At 34.9% G+C, this 19,573-nt stretch overlaps 1 long non-coding RNA gene across 3 annotated transcripts in view; it reads left to right on the top strand.

The window, feature by feature from the left end:
- The window catches only part of LOC108587339, a 79,620-nt gene that overhangs the window by 3,337 nt on the left and 56,710 nt on the right, over positions 1-19,573 (top strand). The window contains exon 2 of one of the 3 annotated variants that reach the window (XR_002523939.2): positions 9,220-9,349. The exons of the other annotated variants lie outside the window; for them this stretch is intronic. This is a non-coding gene — a long non-coding RNA (uncharacterized LOC108587339). The remainder of the gene's footprint in view (positions 1-9,219; positions 9,350-19,573) is intronic. 3 annotated transcript variants of the gene reach the window in all.

Here is a 19,573-nt window from a genome sequence, read left to right as displayed (position 1 = left end):
TCAGCTTCCCGAGTAGCTGGGACTACAGGTGCCCGCCAACTCGCCCGGCTAGTTTTTTGTATTTTTTAGTAGAGACGGGGTTTCACTGTGTTAGCCAGGATGGTCTCGGTCTCCTGACCTCATGATCCGCCCGTCTCGGCCTCCCAAAGTGCTGGGATTACAGGCTTGAGCCACCGCGCCCGGCCATGCATTCTTAATTTACCAAAAACTAAATACCTATTTTGTGATTTGATGATATGATTTTCAATCTAGCAACAAAAACAATTTACATTCCACAGTGAGTGTAAATCCACAGTGAATGTAAATTCACTGTGGAATGTAAGAATTTGGAAACATTTATTTGTTTCTTTTAAGAGCTTTCTGCTCTCAATCTTTCTCAGCTATTATTAGTTTTTTATTGTCAAATTTGTTTAAAAGGTGACAGAAGCACTTTGGGAGGCCCAGGCGGATGGATCACAAGGTCAGGAGATCGAGACCATCCTGGCTAACACGGTGAAACCCGTCTCTACTAAAAATACAAAAAGTTAGCCAGGCAGTGTCGCGGGCAATTGTAGTCTCAGCTGCTGGTGAGGCTGAGGCAGGAGAAACACTTGAATCCGAGAGGCAGAGGCTATAGTGAGCCAAGATCGCCCCACTGCACTCCAGCCTGGGCAACAGGGAGAGACTCCGCCCCCCCCCCCCCAAAACACACACACACACACACACACACACACACACACACACAGAAGTGACAGAGGCATGAGGTAAGAAGGAGCTATGGAATGCAATTATGCTTCTAGTTTTCCTCAGTGTTTCTGAATGGGCTGATTTAAAAAACAAAAACAACAGCAACAACAAAAAGACATTTTCTTTGTTACAATAAGCACTAAGAAATGGTAAATTGTATTTTTTCACAGAAGTGCTTTAGTGTACATGTCGTTGGAATAAATCTGTGCAGATTAACTGAAACTTAAGAAGGATTTAAAATGTCCCTTTGTTGTCTAGCACAGCACCCGTGGGTGCTCCATAAGTGGTAGTTGATGATGATGGCACAGAGAGATTGAACATGGGTATTTAATAGCCTTTCATAGTGAAAGTGGATATGACTTTTAAAAATACTCATGTTAGCTACACTGAAAGTGTATGTATCCTCTTTATATTGTGAATAGCAAAGCTAGAAATCAGACTGTGTCTACATAAGACTAATCATCCAGATATGAAGTGAAAGATGCCATCTTTTCTCCTGCCATTTAAAGGAATCAGATATTCTAAATGCATTTAGGGGAAACTATACCATGCTGAGATAATTATCCATGTGTTTGCAACTCCTGTCTCTTACAGCTATCAGATTTTTAGTTGTTTGTTTTAGGATTCCATGCAATAAAGTAACAAAAATGCTATTAGTTCATGAGTGTTGGGTTTCACTTTTTTAGAATAAAATTGACATTAAAAAAAAAACAAGATCAAAGAAGATAAAAATGCACATAAGTGACGATGAATACTGTTCAATATATAGTTTTTGTTTCATTTCTGCATAAAATTCTTTACAGCTCTGGATATTGTAGAACTACCAAGGTTTACATGTTTATATGAAAGGAAAAATGGATTGTGTTTAGATGAGCAAAACATTGTAAAATGATCTGTGCAGGTGAGATTGGTTTTGGAAGCTGGTAGAAGAGACAATATACATTTCGCTGAGTGGTATATTAGCAGTCATTTTTTTCTTGACACATACTTAATTATAAAACTTATAATAAATGGAATACCTGAAAAAGAAGGGAAATATTCTTATGATGATTAACTTTAATCATAATATTTGACATAAGAAATCACTAAAATTTTTAGTCACTGAATATAAGAATGGTAAATTTTGCTAAATCTGGTTCACAACCTGTAATATTAAATTAATAGCACTAAATAATCATATCTAATAGATAAATTTACAATGTTTACTTCAAAATCTCCTGAGCTCAATGTTGGGCATTTGAAAGGTATTATTGTGAGGTTCTTTAATAGTTCACGTGATCGATAATTATAAATTAAATTATGTTTTCCAGTCTCAATAGAGCGATTTTCCAAATGCTGGAGCAGGGTTGAGATGCTTTGTACAAAAATTCTGGCATCTTTCTGATCTGCCTCTGAAAAGAAGATAGTTGACCCTCTTTCTTCGTTTGTAGCTCACTGTTTTCACTAATGTTCACTTTCAGCTTTTATGAAGAGCTGACTAAGAACATGTATTGAAACATGTCCATGTTGTAAAATGTCTCAGGTAGCTGTGTACCGCTCTGGGTGAACATTTGTTAGAGAAGCTGCTCTTTAAAAATTGTCAACTTGGAGTCAGCAAGTTTGTTTTCAGAAGAATCTTTGACAGGCAGCTTTCAGAACCTTCTAAATTGGACAAATAAATAAATACGTGAAATAAAAATAAAAATTGAACTTTAGTGTCTAGACAGAAGTTACCACATCAGAAATACATTGGATTGCAGAGCTCAGAAGAGTTAAGAAAAATTTCAGAGTGAACAAGTATCTTCCTGAGAGGAAAGGGATTTACATGTTGCACATTTTAAACAGATTAAGAAACATACCAAAGGCCACCCAGGGAAAATTCACAGTGATTAAAACCTAATATTTACATGGCATTTCTATGTATAAGGCACTGTTCTAAATTCTTTCATAATAAACTAGTTTAATACTCCCCTTGACACTATGAGGACTCTTAATATCCTAATTTTAGAGCTGAAGAAACTAAGCCAAACTAAACTAATCTCTCTAAGATTATGTAACTTCCACCAAATCACACAGCTATCAAGATAAAGACTCATCAGCATCAGCGGTTTTGCCCCCAGGGTTTTAGCTCTTAACCATTATATCACAGTTGAAATCTGAACTGATAACCTGGTCCCCACTTTAGGATCTAGATGGCTGTGGATATTATCTGGATATCTGTTTGTAGAATACTAGCATGTGAGTGCAGCTGGAAGTAATTCACTCTCTCCAACTCCCACAGCCCCACCTACTCATCCTGAAAGAGTGTACTTTAGAATAAATTTTATGTCATATTAAGTGTACAGTTGAAACATTAAAGACCCATCTGGGAGATATATCAGACAGAGAATATAAGTAGCCTTGGGAGATAATATTTTAACAAGGATAGTATCTATGGCTGTAAAAACAATAACAACAAAAAGAGTGTTAGTGGCTGGAAAATATATTATGGTTTTCTTCTATCAGAGATTTAGGAGCAGGACTTTGAAGTGAGTAAGCATCAGTATTCATAGACTATTTGGGGAAAAGAGAACTTCCGAAAAGAGATGAGTACTTATTTTAATTTAAAAATAATTCCATAAATCCAACTTTCTGTGGAATCAACACATTTTGATAAATATTTCAACAATTTAGTAATTATGTCATCTATTCCTTTCTTGGAAAATAGATGAAACTGTTTTTTTCCCCTAATGTGTTTGAGTTTTCTTTTTCTTTTCTTTTTTTAATTAATAATGGATTCAGGGGGTACATGTGCAGGTTTGTCACATGGGTGTATTGCATAATGCTGGTATTTGAGTTTCTAGTGAATCCATAAGCCAAATAGTGGACATAGAATACAATAGGTAGTTTTTTCAACCCTTGCCTTTCTTCTTCTCTTCCCCATTTAGGGGTACCCAGTATCTATTGTTTCCATCTTTATGCTCATGTATACCCATTTTTTTAACTCACAAGTGAGAACTTGCAGTACTTGACTTAGTGTTTCTGCATTAATTTGCTTAAAATTATGTTTTCCAGCTGCACCCATGTTGCTGTGAAGGATATGTGAAGGATATTCCATTATTTTATGGCCGTGTAGCATTCCATAACATGGCTGTGGCACATGGTGTGTATGTACCACATTTTAAAAATTGTTGACACACTCTCAGGGTTTGAATGGATACAAGAACCTTACAGGTTCCATTTGAATTTTAGAATAGTTTTTGTTCTCATTATCCGAAAAGATGAGATTGCTAATTTGATAGGTATTGGATTGAATCTGTAGATTGCTTTGGGAAGTATGGTCATTTAACAATATTGATTCTTCTGATTCATGATCATAGAATATTTTTTCATTTGTTTGTGTCATCTATGATTTCTTTCAGCAGTGTTTTGTACACATTCTTGTAGAGATCCTTCACCTCCTTAGTTGAATGCATTCCTAGGTATTTTATTTTTTGTGTGGATACTGTCAGTGTTATTGAATTCTTCATTTGGTTATCAGCTTGAATATTGTAGATGTATATAAATGTTACTGACTTTGTATATTGATATTGCATCCTGAAGTTTTATTGGATTCATTTATCAGATGTAGGTGTCTCTTAATTCTTAGGAGTTTTTAGGTAGAGGATTATGTCTTCAGAGGACAGAGGTAGTTTTACTTCCTCTTTTCTAATTTGAAAGTCTTTTATTTCTTTTTTTTTGCCTATTTGCTCTGGCAAGGATTTCTAGTACTATGTTGCATGGGAGTGGCGAGAGTCAACATCTTTGTCTTGTTCCAGTTCTTAAGGGAAATGCTTTCAACTTTTGCCTCTTCAGTATGACGGCTGTGTATTTGTCATAAATGGCTTATTATTTTGAGTTCCTTTGATGCCTAGTTTGGTGAGTTTTTTTGTTTTTTTTTTAATCATGAAGGGATGTTAGATTTTATCAAATGCTTCTTTGCATCTATTGAAATGATCACATGGTTTTTGTTTTGAATTCTATTCATGCGGTAAATCACATTTATTGATTTGCATATTTTGAAGCATCATTACATTCCAGAAACACTCGCATAAATGAGATGAAAAGATAAATTATCTTTTTTTTTTTTCTTTTTTTCTTTTCAGACTGGTTCTTGCTCTCTCACCCAGTCTAGAGTGCAGTGGCACAATCACAACTCAGTTTGGTCACAACCTCCTGGGCCCAACTGATACTCCCACTTTAGCCTTCTGAGTAGCTGAGACTAAAGGAATGTGCCACCATGATTGGCTATATATATGTAGCCAGAGTTGATTTGTTGTATTTTGTTGAAGATTTTTGCATCTGTGCTCATCAGAGATACTGGCCTGTAGTTTCCTTTTTTTGCTGTGTTCTTACCAGAGTTTGGTATCGGGTTAATACTTGTTTCATAAAATGAGTTAAACAGGAATCCCTCCTTTTAAAATTTTTGGAACAGTTTTAGTAAGATTGGCACCAAGTCTGTTTTTTTTTTTTTTTTTAAACACCTGTTAGAATTCAACTTATTTTTTGTTACTGTTCCAGTTTCATAATTCATGATTCATAATTGGGCTGTTGAGGATTTCAACTTTTTTTCTGCTTCAGTCTTGGAAAGCTGTGTGTTTTCAGTAATTTATCAATTTATTCTAGATTTTCTAGTGTGCACAAATAGAGATGTTCATAATGGCCTCTGAGGATATTTTTTATCAATTGTAATGTTGCCGTTGTCATTTTTGATCTGCTTTTTGAATATTCTTTCTTTTATTCTCTGTTAATTTAGCTTGTGATCTATTTATTTTGTTTATCCTAGAAAAGAACCAACTTTTTGTTTCACTGATCCTTTGCATGGTTTTGGGGGATCTATTTCATTTAGTTCTGCTCTCATATTTGTTATTTATTTTCTTTTGTTAGCTTTGACTTTGGCTTGTTCTTGATTTTCTAATTTCTTTAAGTGAAACATTAGATTGTGAAATCTTGCCATTATTTTGATGTAGGCATTTAGTACTATAAGCTTTCCTCTTACTGTATCCCATGGGATGCGGTATGTTGTATCTGTTGTATCTCTATTTTCATTTGTTTTAAAAACCATTTGATTCCTACCTCAGTTTAATTATTTACCCAAAAGTCACACAGGAGCAAATTGTTTAGTTTCTATATACTTGTGTAGTTTGGAGAGTTCCTCTTGGCATTGATTTCTAGTTTCATTCCACTGTGGTCTGAGAATATATGCTTGATATGGATTTGATTTTTAAAAATTTATTGAGACTTGCTTTATGACCAAGCATGTACTCAATTTTAGAGAATATTCCCTGTGCAGATAAGAAAAAAATGTATATTCTGTGGTTGTTGGGTGAAGTATGCTGTAGATGTCTATCAGCTTCATTTGATAAAGAGTCCAATTTAAGTTTAGAGTTTCTTTATTAGTTTGGTGCCTCAATTATTTGTCTTAGTGCTGTCAGTGGGGTTTTGAAGTCCTCCACTATTATTGTATGTCTGTCTGTCTATTTTCTGAGGGCCAGTAGTATTTGTTTTATACATATGGGTGATTCAACTTTGTGTGCATATGTATTTAGGATAGCTAAACCTTTGTGTTGAATTGAATCCTTTGCCACTATATAATGTCCTTCTTTGTCTTTTTTTTTTTTTTTTTTTTACTATTTTTTATTTAAATTCTGTCTTATTTCATACAAGAATAGCAACATATGCTGTTTCTTGTATTCTATTTACGTGATAGGTCATTCGCCATATCTTTACTTTTAGCCTATGAATTTCATTACATATGAATCTCTTGAAGACAACCAAATGTTGAGTCTTGTTTTTTGCCAATTTGCCACGCTTTGTCTAAGTAGATCATTTAGGTCAGTTAGGTGATTTATGTTCACAGCTAATATTGATATGTGAGGTTTTGTCCTTGTTATAATGATGTTAGCTAATGGATTTGTGTAATTGCTTTACAGTGTCTGTGAGCTTTGTACTTACATGTGCTTTTATGGTAACAAGTATCTTTTTTTTCATTTCTGGTAGCAAGTATTTTATTATGGTAGCAAGTATCCTTCTTTCATGTTTAGAATTCCTTTGAGTGTTTGGTGTAGTTTCAGTCTGGTGGTGACTAATTCCCTTAGTGTTTGCATGTTCATACTAACCTTGGATATACTGATGACTTTAACTCTTCAGTGTGGTCATCTTGTATATTATATTGCAGGTGTTCTCTGTACTTCCTGTATCTGGATGTTGATCTCTCTATCAGGATTAGAAACATTTAACTAAATTATTACCTCAAACATATTTTCCAACTTGTTTGCTTTATCTTCTTTTCTCCCAGGAATGGCAATACAACGTAAGTTTTATTGCTTTATATAATCCCATTTTTCTCGAAGATTTTGTTTAGTTTTTAGAATTATTTTTTCTTTATGACTGGGTTAATGTAAAAGATAAATCTACAGTCCTGAAATAAATTCTGCTTTATCTAGTCTATTGTTAAAGCATCCAATTGTATTTTGAAATGCCTTTAGTGAATTTTTCAATTCCTGAAATATGATTTATTGTTTCTTTTTTAAATATAGCTATCTCAGCTTTCATTTCCTGAATTCGTTTTCTTTTCTTTTTTTTTTTTTTTTGTATTGGATTTCCACTTGCTCATGGATCTTGTTGAGTTTCCTTGCTATTGATTTTTTGAATTCCTTGTCACTTCAAATTTTTTGGTTTGGTTAGGATCTACTGCTAGAAAGATGATGAGATCCTTTGGAGGTGTCAAGACACTCTAACTTTTAGCACCAACACAGTTCTTGTGCTGATTCATTGTCATCTGAGCAGGCTGTCACTTCTTATTTTTGAACTTACTATCATTTGAATAGGACATTTACTTTTTTAAAATTCTTGCTTCCTTTGGGGGTATGACTGTGGTGTACGTTGCATATGATCATTTGGCTTTATTTCTGGGTGCTTTCAGTGGGTTGAGATCTGTATGGGTTTCTTGGTTGTTGATAGCTTCTGTGCAATGGCTTTCTCAGAGGCTGCTTGTTGTAATGATGGTTTGGATGTATGAGCCAATATTATCACCTGTAGGGCTGAGGGTGGGGAGGTCTCAGGAAGCTTATCTTTTAGACTAGCACTAAGTCTTTCTGATAGCAAGTTTTTATTTGGTGGTATAGTTCAGACTGCCACACTGTAGGTGGCCCTTAGAGTAAAATCCAGTTCCAGCTCAGGTAGGCTGATGTTGAATGGAGGCTCTCACTCCGATGGGGGTGCAGGAATGTGGGGATGCAGGAATAAGAGGAGTAGGGGAGATTGTGTTGGGATGAACTTAGGTCTTGCAGGAAGGGGCTTGATGGAGTAATAGCTATTCACTGTGAACTGGCAGGAATGCAATCCACTTCCCTATCGTGCCCCTGTTGCAGGGCTTACAACCAAAGTTCATAGAGAATTCATCCTTTGGTTTCCAATCACAGTGTGCTTATGTGCTGAAGACATAACTCTCTGAGGGCCAGCACCAAAATGTTCTTGGGGCAAAGCCTCTTCCCCAGTCCAAGGCAGCCAACCTTTTGACATGTCTGTCCTCCATTGCTGGGACACTGTCGCTCTGTGTAGGGAAGAGAAGTTGGACCCTGCCCTCCATGTAAGTTCAAGTGGCAAAGGCTCACTTTCAGTGGAAGTGGAGGTGTCACAAAAAATAAAAAGATAAAATAAATAAATAAATAACATAAAAAATGCTTTCTCTTCACTCAGAGAACATGCTGGCCTTTAGCAGGAAGAAGCACTGCTATGTCCATAGCAATGTATGGGGTGTGTGAGATGACACCCTCTCTATGTCTATGCCAGGGTATCACTGTTGTTTTCTTCAGAGATTGCCACCATATCTGTTTTCTTCATCCCAGTGGGGCTCTGGTGGGCTGCAGAACTATACCTCCTCCTTTATGGGTAGCTCACACTCTGGGGAACAACCAGTCCCTTGTGCTTGCCATAGTCAGAGTAGGTTTGGGATATGTTTCTGAGGGATCTGATGGTATGGTGACTAAAGGGCAGAGAAATCCCAGGCAGAACAGTGTCTCGCAATAGGTGCTCAACCGGGTTGGTGTCTGCCATCCCAGTTCGGGTCTCAGAGGAGTGCAGGCATGCCTCCACTTGCTGGCCACCCAGATCTCTGTCCCTGAGAACTTCTCAAATCACATACCACCAGTGTTTCCCTGGTTACAAGAGCAGAGAGACTCCACAACTTTTTGACAGTAAGAAAATCGTCAAAGTGGAGAGGGGAAGCAAAGAAGCACTTCCACCTACCCTTTCTGTGGGGCTCCAAGTTCCTCAGGAGTAGGTCTCTGCCAGGGTCTTGCTGTTTCTAGTTGAGTTTTCTATGGTAAATTCATTTTAGAATGGGATTCGTACTCTGCCTTATTTTTATTTTTAATTATGTTCTGTATTATACAACATTTTTATTGAAGTCAGGTTATTATTTAGCATGGTGACTAATTTGAAAATTGTTCTATATTTTCTTAGTGGCAACAAATGTTCTTTGTATTTCTACAGTTGGAGTCAGACATGTGGATGGTGGTGTTGAAATCTCAATATCTAACTGTTTATTCAATGAAAGCAAAGAATGGAGCTTGGCTGGGACAGGATTACCTCTTTCTTCCTTTTCTGTTGAATAGTTCCAAGAGTAAGTTAACAGAATTTTTGTCTAAGTAATTCCCATGGCTCATACCACTTTGTTCGTCTCAAGCTTTAGGCTAGAAATGAGGTCAGGTTTGTAATCTCTTAATTCTGATCCAAGAAAAACTTCAAGGCTACAATTGGGATAAGACTGCAAAAGCAATTTCTCTCTCTCTCTCTCTCTCTCTCTTTTTTTCATTATAAGACTCAGAGTAAAGGGCATAATATTAGGTCTGCCTCTGGATGCAATAGGGCATTATAGAAATTTCCATTTGAATTATATTTGCTTAATTCTTTCTCCGTATTAGTTTTTATTTATTTATTTATTTTTTGTCAATGAGAAATTAAAAGATGACTCTCCTCTTTTATTCACTCTGCATCTTCCTTGGACTCAGGATTTTTAAATTCCTTTTAATTTCTACACATACATTCAAACTAGCTTATTAACTTTCTCAAATCATAGCTGAGAGCAAGAGGCAAGTTGAAAAGGCGCAGGCACCCTGCGAAGCAGAACTAAAGTCAGGAAGCATTAGAAGGACATAGTAAAATTGATATGCTTTAATTAATGAAAATCTGCGACACCGAGAATATATTATGCTTAATGGCTTACTGTTTAACAAGCAAACATTGTGACTAATACATTTTATTAACAGATAACTTTTTTCATCCAAAATACAAAGTGTACCCTCAATAGTACAACTTAGTTTTGGACATTTCTTAAGGCAGAACACATGTTGCTAGCTAAATATGGACTAAAGGAACTGTAGCTCTATACCCTTTCTAGTGTTAGTCTGTTATTTGTGCACATATCTTGCTCTGCTTTAACTTGGTTGTGTGGACCTAAAAGTGAGGATGATATACTGTAATTTTCATGCCTTTTGGACAGGGTTTAAAAAATGCTGGACATTAAGTGTTTCAAAGTCATGTTGCCTGTGCCACTTTATAGTATGATATATTCTACTATATATATCTTACTATGATTACAGTGAAAGGAGATTGTTCAAATAAAATTACTCATGGTTAAGGCTGAAATGGATGATTTAAATAATTGTTCTAATTCACTTTAGGCAAGTGTTTTATTTTGATATCTTTTAAAAGAAAAAACGAAACATATTTACAATGTGCAGATAGAATGGAGCAAATTTATAATGTAAGTGTTTGGAAGCCTTTACGAATCAGATATCTATAACAGTAATATTTATGTCAATATGAAATAAGTGTTGATTTATTAATATAATCATTGTTTATCAAGTGCCTGCTATGTACCTGTCATTGTGCAAAAATGGGAATAAAAAGTGAGAACTGATATAGAACCTGCCTTTATTGAGGTTGAAATATAGCAAATTAGGTTGGGCGAAAAGAAGCAATTTAAAAGGAATGATATTGGCGCTGCTCGTGAAGGTAAAAAGCACTGATGCATAAGATGACACCACCTAGGGCAAGCTACTTGAAGAAGGAAGTAATGAGAAGAGACTGAACAATGACATGATACTGCCAAGTGTGTCTGATACCTACATCTCATTCATACAAGGAAGCTTAGATCTACACAATCCTCCTCACCCATCTATACTGAACACTATTTTACCAATTTAAAATAATCCTATCACCTGTTATGCTAATATTCAAATTCTTCTTGGAGATTTTAAAAGAAATGAAAAGTAAGTGCTAAGTTGTCAAGTGTGAAAGATTGACTTTCTGATTAAAATTCTTTAAATACTAATTGTTCTATTATCATAGATAAGTACTAATTCATACACACCTAAATCACACAGTTCATATTAAATTACTTCAAATTATCACACAGAAAATATTTTGATAACTATTTTAAACTCTTCAACCACCCAGAACTGATATGACCCCTGAAAATCAATGCCCATTTGTTTTCATTTGTTTCCTACTGCAATGGTGAGTTCCCAGCACGCTGAGCCTGGCAATTTTTCAGGGACAATCTAAGAAATTATCTGGATTAGTTATCATCAGCACAGAGAAAACATTCACAGTTATGTTATCCAGACCACATTCTACAAACCCACACAAGTTAGAGCAAATTTTCTTACATAGATTCTATATCTTCTAGCTATATCTTCTTCAACAGAATTGAAGCTAAAATGTAAGAACACAGAAAATTTGGGAATAAAAGGTGGAAAACATATATTAAAAACATGAACAAAAGGAAAGCTAACATTTTTACAAATTACACTGAATCAACATTAAGCATTTTTAAAAGTCCTAGAGATATTCTTTGGAATAACTAGAAGTTATGAGAAACTCTTTTGTTTTATAATAACTAGATCCTAAAACTACAGATTTTTTAAATGCATTTGCTCATTTCAAAATATGTAGAAGCTATCTCCATGAATCCTTGCAACACCAGTGAAAAAACAAAGAAAGAGGCACACAAATAAAGTGAGAACTCAGCCTGGAGCTGAAGGTAGATGAAAACTAGGGTACCCAAAAAATTGTCCAGGAGACAGAAAGCACAGGCAGTCAGGAGGCCAATTATGAGGGTCTTTTTCATTGGAAGAGAAACAAAGAAGGAAAGACAAATCTGACAACATTTAATTTGATCTAACATTTAGATGTACATATCCACAATGATGGTGACATGCATAACAGTTTTACTGCTTTAAAAAATTCACTACACTTCACCAATTCAACTCTCTTCCCATCCTGTCGAACTCCTGAAAACCAACGACTTTCTTATCATCATTATGGGTTTGCCTTTTCCAAAATGTGATAAGATTAGAATCACATGTGTAGCTTTTACAGACAAGCTTCTTTCACTTAGCAAAGTGCATGTAAGTTTCCTTTATGTCTTGCTGTGGCTCAATACATTCTTTCTTTTAATAATTTAATAATATTCCATTTTATGGATATGCCACAGTTTATCGAATCACCTATTGAAGGAATGTGATCAATGGATACAAAACAATCTTGATCAAAATCTCAGGAAACTATTTATAGATACTGAAAAACTGATTATAAAGTTAATATGGAGGGGGGAAAAACTTAGAAAAACAAACACAATGCTGAATAAAAACAACATCTGAGGACTTACATTAATAACTAGTATAAAACTACAGCAATCAAAACAGGATAGTATTGGCAAAAGAATAAATTTATAGATTGACGGAACTGAATACAGAGCCAAATAATACAATTGGGCTTTCCCACACAAAAATAGAACCTAGACAGAGACTTTGCGACATTAAAAAAACACTTAAAATGAATCTAAGACTTACATATAAAATACAAAACTATAAATTTCTAGAATAAAACAAACATAGCAGAAAATTTATGTGACCTTGAGTTTGGTGATGAGTTTTAGATACAACCTTAAAGGCATAGCTCCTAAAAAAAAAAAAAAAAAAAAAAATGGATGAATTAGATTTTATTAAAAGTAAAATCCTCTTTATGAAAGTCACTGTGGAGAGAATGAAAGACAAACCATAGACTGGAAGAAAATATCAGTGAAAACACACATCTGAACAAAGGACTTGTATACAACATATATGCAGATCTCTTAAACTCAACAATAAGAAAATAAGCAACCCAGTTAAAGGATGGGCAAAATATTTAACAGACTTGAAAGAAAATATACAGACAGCAATTAAACATATAGAAATATATTCTATACACCTTGTCATTAGGATATTGCAAATTTAAATAATGATGCTACTACACACCTACTAGCATTGCTAATGTCAATTGAAAAAGAGAAAATATCAATTGATACGAAGGACGTTGAGTAACAGAAATATCTATTGAGTGCTGGTAAGAATATAAGATGCTACACCACTTTACAAGACAATTTGGTAGCTTCTTAAGAAGCTAAACATGGTCTTACCCTATGATTCAGCAGTAACTATGTTCTTGGGTGATCCTCAACTGACTTGAAAAAGTGCATTCTCACAAACATTTGCTCATAAAATATTCATAGCAGTTTTTTATTTGAATCAGAAATAGGTAATTCAGTTAAATCTGGTTCCAGTCACTGAGTAGGAATAGTTCAAATGTATAGCTTTTATTTTAATTTGCTCATTTCAGTTTGTTGCCGGTTTGGAACCTGGGTTGTAAGGGTGATGAGTTCATTATAGTTTCATTTTAGAGAAGTCAATCATCAAGTGAGTATACCTAATCGATTGTTGTATATTTGCATGTTTAAATCAGGAGAAACATCTGAATTGCTAGTAAATATTTGAGCTTGAAATCAAACCAACTTGGTTTCTTGGTATTGTGTATATACCAGACTTGTTTGACTTGGACTATTCATGCAGCCTGTAATTAGCTGAAAAAAATATGTTAGACACATCAGGTTAGGTAGAGTTGACTTCAATGAATCAGAGATGCCAATTCTGACAAAAATAAATGCCTCTATAAAGAAATATTGTGCTTACAACTACAAAACTAAAGTGGAGAAATTAGCAATTTATTTTTAAAATTTAGGATTCTGATCCAAATTTTGTTTGTATTATTAAAACTATATATATATTTTTCTTTTACTCCCAAATTTTTTTTGTTTTTTTGTTTTTCAGTGCTTCCTCTTTTGCTAGCATTGTGCATGGTGATGACTATCAAATCATTTTAAGTTCTATTTATTAATATAGTTCTGAACTATTTTTTGCCAAAAGACAATAAGTAACATGAAAGCAAAAAATATTAATACATTAAAAATTGTCAACTTTTATTTTAGACTCAGAGGGTGCAATTGCATGTTTGTTACATGGGTATATCGCATGATACTAAGATTGAGAGTACAGATCCCATCACCCACATAGTGAGTATAGTGCTTAATAGGTAGTTTTTCAACCCACACCTCCATGCCTCCCTTCTGCCTCTTGTAGTGCCTAATGTCTATTGTTCCCATCTTTATGTCATGTGTACTCAATGTTTAGCTCCCATTTATAAGTGAGATCATGTAGTATTTGGATTTCTGTTGCTGAGTTAATTCACTTAGGATAATGGCCTCTAGCTATGACCACATTACTGCAAAGGACATGAGTTCATTCTTGTTCATGGCTGCATAGTATTCCATGGTGAATTTGTACCACATTTTCTTTATTCAATCAATCATTGATGGGTACCTAGGTTGATTCCATGTCTTTGCAATTGTTAATAGTGCTACAGTGAACACACAAGTGCATGAGTCTTTTTGGTAAAACAATTTATTTTCCTTTGGGTATATATCCAGTAATGGAATTCCTGGGTCAAATGGTAGCTCTGTTTTCAGTTCTTTGAGAAATCCAAACCACTTTCCACAGTGGCTAAGCTAATGTACATTCCTATCAACAGTCTATAAGTATTCTCTTTTTGCAGGCTCATCAGTATCTGTCATTTATTGACTTTTTAGTAACAGCCATTCTGACTGATATGAAGTGGTATCCCATTGTGGTTCTAATTGGTATTTCTAATTAGAAATGATTAGTGATGATGAGCAGTTTTTCATATTCATTTCATATTCATTTGGCCACTTGTAAGACTTCTTTTAAGAAGTGTCTGTTCATGTCCTTCGCCCATTTTTAAAATGTTTTTTATTCTTTTCTCTTTTCCTTTCCTTTCCTTTCTTTCTTTCCTCCCTTGCTTCCTTCTTTCTTTCTTTCCTTCCTTCCTTCCTTCCTTCCTTCCTTCCTTCCTTCCTTCCTTCCTTCCTTCCTTCCTTCCTTCCTTCCTTCCTTCCTTCCTTCCTTTAGACAGGGTCTTGCTCTTGCCCAGGCTGGAGTACAGTGGTGCAATAATAGCTCACTGCAGCCTCTACCTCCTGGACTCAAATGATGTTACCACTTCAGCCTCCCCAGTAGCTGGGATTACAGGTACATTCCACCATGGCTGGCTAATTTTTATTTTTTATTTTTTGTAGAAACGGGAGTCTCGTTATGTTGCCCAAGCTAGTCTCAAACTCCTAACCTCAAACAGTGCACCCACCTTGGCATCCCAAAGTGCTGGAATTACAGGCATGAGCCACTGTGCCCAGCTGTGTTATTTGTTTTTAGCTTGTTGATTTGTTTAAGCTCCTTATACATTCTAGATATTAGATCTTTGTTGGATAAACAGTTTGTGGAAATCTCCCATTCTGTAGGTTATCTGTTTATGCCATTGATGGTTTCTTTTGCTATGCAGGGGTAATTTTAATGGAATGTGACACATATTCTATGAATATATGTAGGGAACTTTTTATGGAAGATGACACATTGGCATAGATGTTGTAAGTTCCTTCCTCTCTCTTTCTCTCTCTCGGGAATGCCAATGTGTCATAGGTTTGGTCTTTTTACATAATCCTATGTTTCTCAGAGGTTTTGCTCATTCTTTATTCTTTATTTTTAATCTTTATTTTTATCTTACCAATTTGATTGGAAGAACAAGTCTTCAAGCTCTAAGATTTTTTCCTCAGCTTGTTCTAGTCTGCTGTTAGCACTTCTGATTGTATTCTGAAATTCTTATAGTGAAGTTTTCAGTTTCAAAACTTCACTTTGGATCCTTCTTAAAATGGCTATGTTGTTTCTCAGCTTTTGGGTAGTTTTACTGGATTTCTTGGATTGGGTTTCAACTTGCTCTTCAATCTTGAGCTTCTTTGCCATCCAAGTTCCGAATTCTATGTCTGTCTTTCAATCATTTCAATTTAGTTAAGAACAATTGCTGGGAAGCTAGTGGACTCTTCTGGAGGTAAGGAGACATTGGCTTTTTGAATTGCCAGAGTTCTTGCGTTGATTCTTTCTCATCCAAGAGGGGTGGCATTCCTTTAACTGTGGTGGGAGTTGAGTATAGTCAATTGGCTTCATTTCTGGGTGCTTTCAGAGGGCCAAGGCTCTGTGTAGGATCTTGATGTTGTGGCTGGATTCTTGCACTGGTTTCCACAGTGGTGTATATTGGCAAAATATTTTTGATATTTTGATCCATTTTCCTTGGCCTCTAATAATATGAAATTTTATAGTGGAAAACATAAAACAAATAGGGCTTTGAACTCCTAATTACGTTCTCTTTTCATAGAGCCCACTGATTCTCAATTCCTTTAAAGCACATACAATTTTCTCTATGTAACTTCAGACTCTGAATTTTGTGTAATTTTCCAAATAATGATAAAGAGTCCATTGCCCATTTTTAGCAGATGATTTCGTATAACACTCAAAGTATGAATTCATGGTTCAGAATTACCCTGAGTCTTCAAGACAGCATCACACGAGACACAACTCTATTCCTGTGGCTCCAAGGAAGTAATAACTTCGAATGTAAATAATGTTGGGAAGATATTTGTATTAACACAGGTGCTGTAGATGTTTTATATGAAATTTTTTTTTCAAGTAAGTTTAAAATAACAGCCAAAGCAAAAACATTCTTTAAAATTGTTTGAAATATCTTTGGAATGCAACTAATATCAATAAAATTATAACTAATCAGAAGAAATATATGGAGAGTGGTTAGATCTAGTTACTAATTTATCAATGCATTTAAACATGCATTTATATTCCTGGGTCCCTATGAGGTGCAATGGGGACCCAAAGACAAATTGAATAGTCATTGTCCTCAAGAAATTTGAAGTCTATGGACAGAAGACAAAAATGAAATTTTAATGAACTGTAATAAATGCTATCATTATGTAAATGTTACTAGGGTACAAGGAAGAATCTATCATTCTGACGTGTGTGAGTGAGTGTATTTGTGTGTGTGCATTGCTTGAGGAGTTAGGAGCACAGTGGGATTTTTCACTGAAGGTTTTCCAAAAGAAGTTTAAGCTGAGATGTGGGGATGACATTAGAGATAACCAAGGAAGGATCACTGGAAAGATATTGCAGGCAAAAGAATGAAAATTGTAAGGATTGGGGGCAGCAGAGAATATGAAACCATCCAGTAATTGCAGGTGTTTTCTAGTGCTAAATAAACCTAGTAAAATCATCCAGTGGTCAGTATGTCCTGAAGTTACAGGTTAAATCTACAATAACTGGAGGATAAAAGACTTAATATGAAAACCTATTTATTTGGCCATCCTACTGGGTCACACATTCCAGAATCAAATGTAACAAAGATGTCTTTATGCATAGTATAAAGAATGAAATAAAGTATAACAAGTATTTTGTTAAAAACTTGAGTGGAATTTTGTTAATTCCACTCAAATGCAGATGATCACAGTATTGAATTATTAGTTTTGGGGGTTTTGTTTTGTTTTTGAGATAGAGTCTCACTCCAGTCACCCAGGCCTGAGTTCAGTGGTGTTATCACCACACACGGCACACCTTGACTTCCTGAGCTCAAGTGATTCTCCCACCCTTCAGCCTCCCAAGTACCTGGGACTACAGGCACTTGCCACCATGCCCGGCTAATTTTTGTATTTTTTGTGGAGAAGGAGTTTTGCCATGTTGCCTAGGCTGGTCTCAAAGTCCTAGGCTCGAGTCATCTGCCTACCTCCACCTCCCAATGTGCTAGAATTACAGGCGTGAACTACAAGGCCCAGACTTGAATACCAGGTTTTTGTTTTAAGGTAACTTTTAAGAAGATTGTGTTGACTCAAAGGGCAAAGTGTATACAATGGAATAAAAGGAAAACTTTTACCATATATATATGTGTGTCTGTGTGTGTGTGTGTGTATATATATATATGAATATATACAACTTTCCTGTTTCATATACATATAGAGATACATAAACACACACACATACACACACAGACACACACACAAAGAGAGAGAGGGAAATTTCTCGTAATTTAAAAATAGCACTGACAATGAAACATGTAAAAACCATTATACAATTATAAAATTAGTATGGATATTCAAAGATAATATTTATTCCAAATAAAATGGTAAAGCTTTTATAGTCATTGAAATAACAGTAGCTTAACAGGTTTCTGGAAGGAAGTACTTAATTTAGGAGCACCTAACTAGTAGCAGCTATGATGTATTTTGGTACTCCAGAATCTGTGATGGGGAGTTCATAGTTTTAGACAACGAGGTAGATGCAAGGCATACTGCTTTGGGATTTACATTTATGATTTTTCATAATCTAAGAAAGCAGAAAGGAGAAGAAAAAAAAAACAGAAAAAAATCTAAATAAATTTAATTGTTACATTTTCCAAAGCAGTTGGTAAAATTGTTTGGAGTCCAATACATGTAGTATGATTTGTTTTATCAGCTAACCCTGTAAGATACATTCTCTTAACATGGAAGACATTTACAATGTCAATTGTCATTCATTCAGCAGGGGTCAAAAAGCTAACTCCTCAGCCATGTTCAAAACAGTCTTGAACAATTGCTGAAACTGCCCTTCCCACAATGCTAAATAGCACCCCTGTCTTTTTGAAACATGGAGTGAATATAACACTTATGACCTCTCACCTCACAATGTCTTGATTGGCAAATTGAGTGAAGGTATTAATCTTGTTCAGCTTAGATATAGGGCTGACTTTGGGGCCAGCTTGGAAAGAGGACACAATTATTTTTTACTCTTCCATGTAGGAAGCTCTCAGATTGCCAAGGCCCATGGTTGTGCAATTGTGAAATTGTTAAGACTGAGGTTTTAGCAAGTACTTTTACTAATACACCTAAGTTATATCCTTATTCCTACTTTATCAATAATAAGGCATACATTTCAATCTTTACTTGCTAACTCCACTGATTTGAAGATGGATACAGTTGTGAGGAAAGGCATGATATTTATTTGATCATAAAACTTCCAAAGATAAATAAAAATTCTTTCCAGGAGTATTTTCCAAAACTAAAAGATTTGTGAGTTAATACAAACAATTCATACAGCTACATGCTACCTTTTTTATTAAAATTTTAAATTATTACTGTTTTCTTTTTCAAAAGAGTTGCTTCTGTGGCTATACAAAATCTTTGATACTTGAACCAAATCAAATTAAAATATCACTGAACATAAAAGTAAACCAATTATGCAATCAATTAAAATAATATAATTAAGAATTCTCCTTTTTTCTTTTTCATAAATGTTTTTTACATCTGAGTAAATTCTTAAGTTTCCTAGATGCCTGTCATCACTTTGCTTACATTTGCATAATTCAGTTCATTCATATGGCAACATCACAAAATTCTGTTGATATTTAATGTTGCATTAAGATTTTAATTTTCTTTAGCCTAAAGCTATTTAATGTATGCTTATTTCTACCTCTCTTGTATTTCTCAGTCTCTAGTGTTGGAGAGAAATGCAATTTGAGGGAATATTAATGCATATCAGAGAGGAAAAGAGAACAACATTGATTTCAGAAGTAATTAGAAAGTATGCCT

This window comes from Papio anubis, chromosome 8 (genome assembly GCF_008728515.1).
Source record: "Papio anubis isolate 15944 chromosome 8, Panubis1.0, whole genome shotgun sequence".
Lineage (NCBI taxonomy): Eukaryota > Metazoa > Chordata > Mammalia > Primates > Cercopithecidae > Papio > Papio anubis.
Note: the sequence above shows the minus strand (reverse complement) of the source record. Positions and strands in the feature narration are given on the sequence as shown.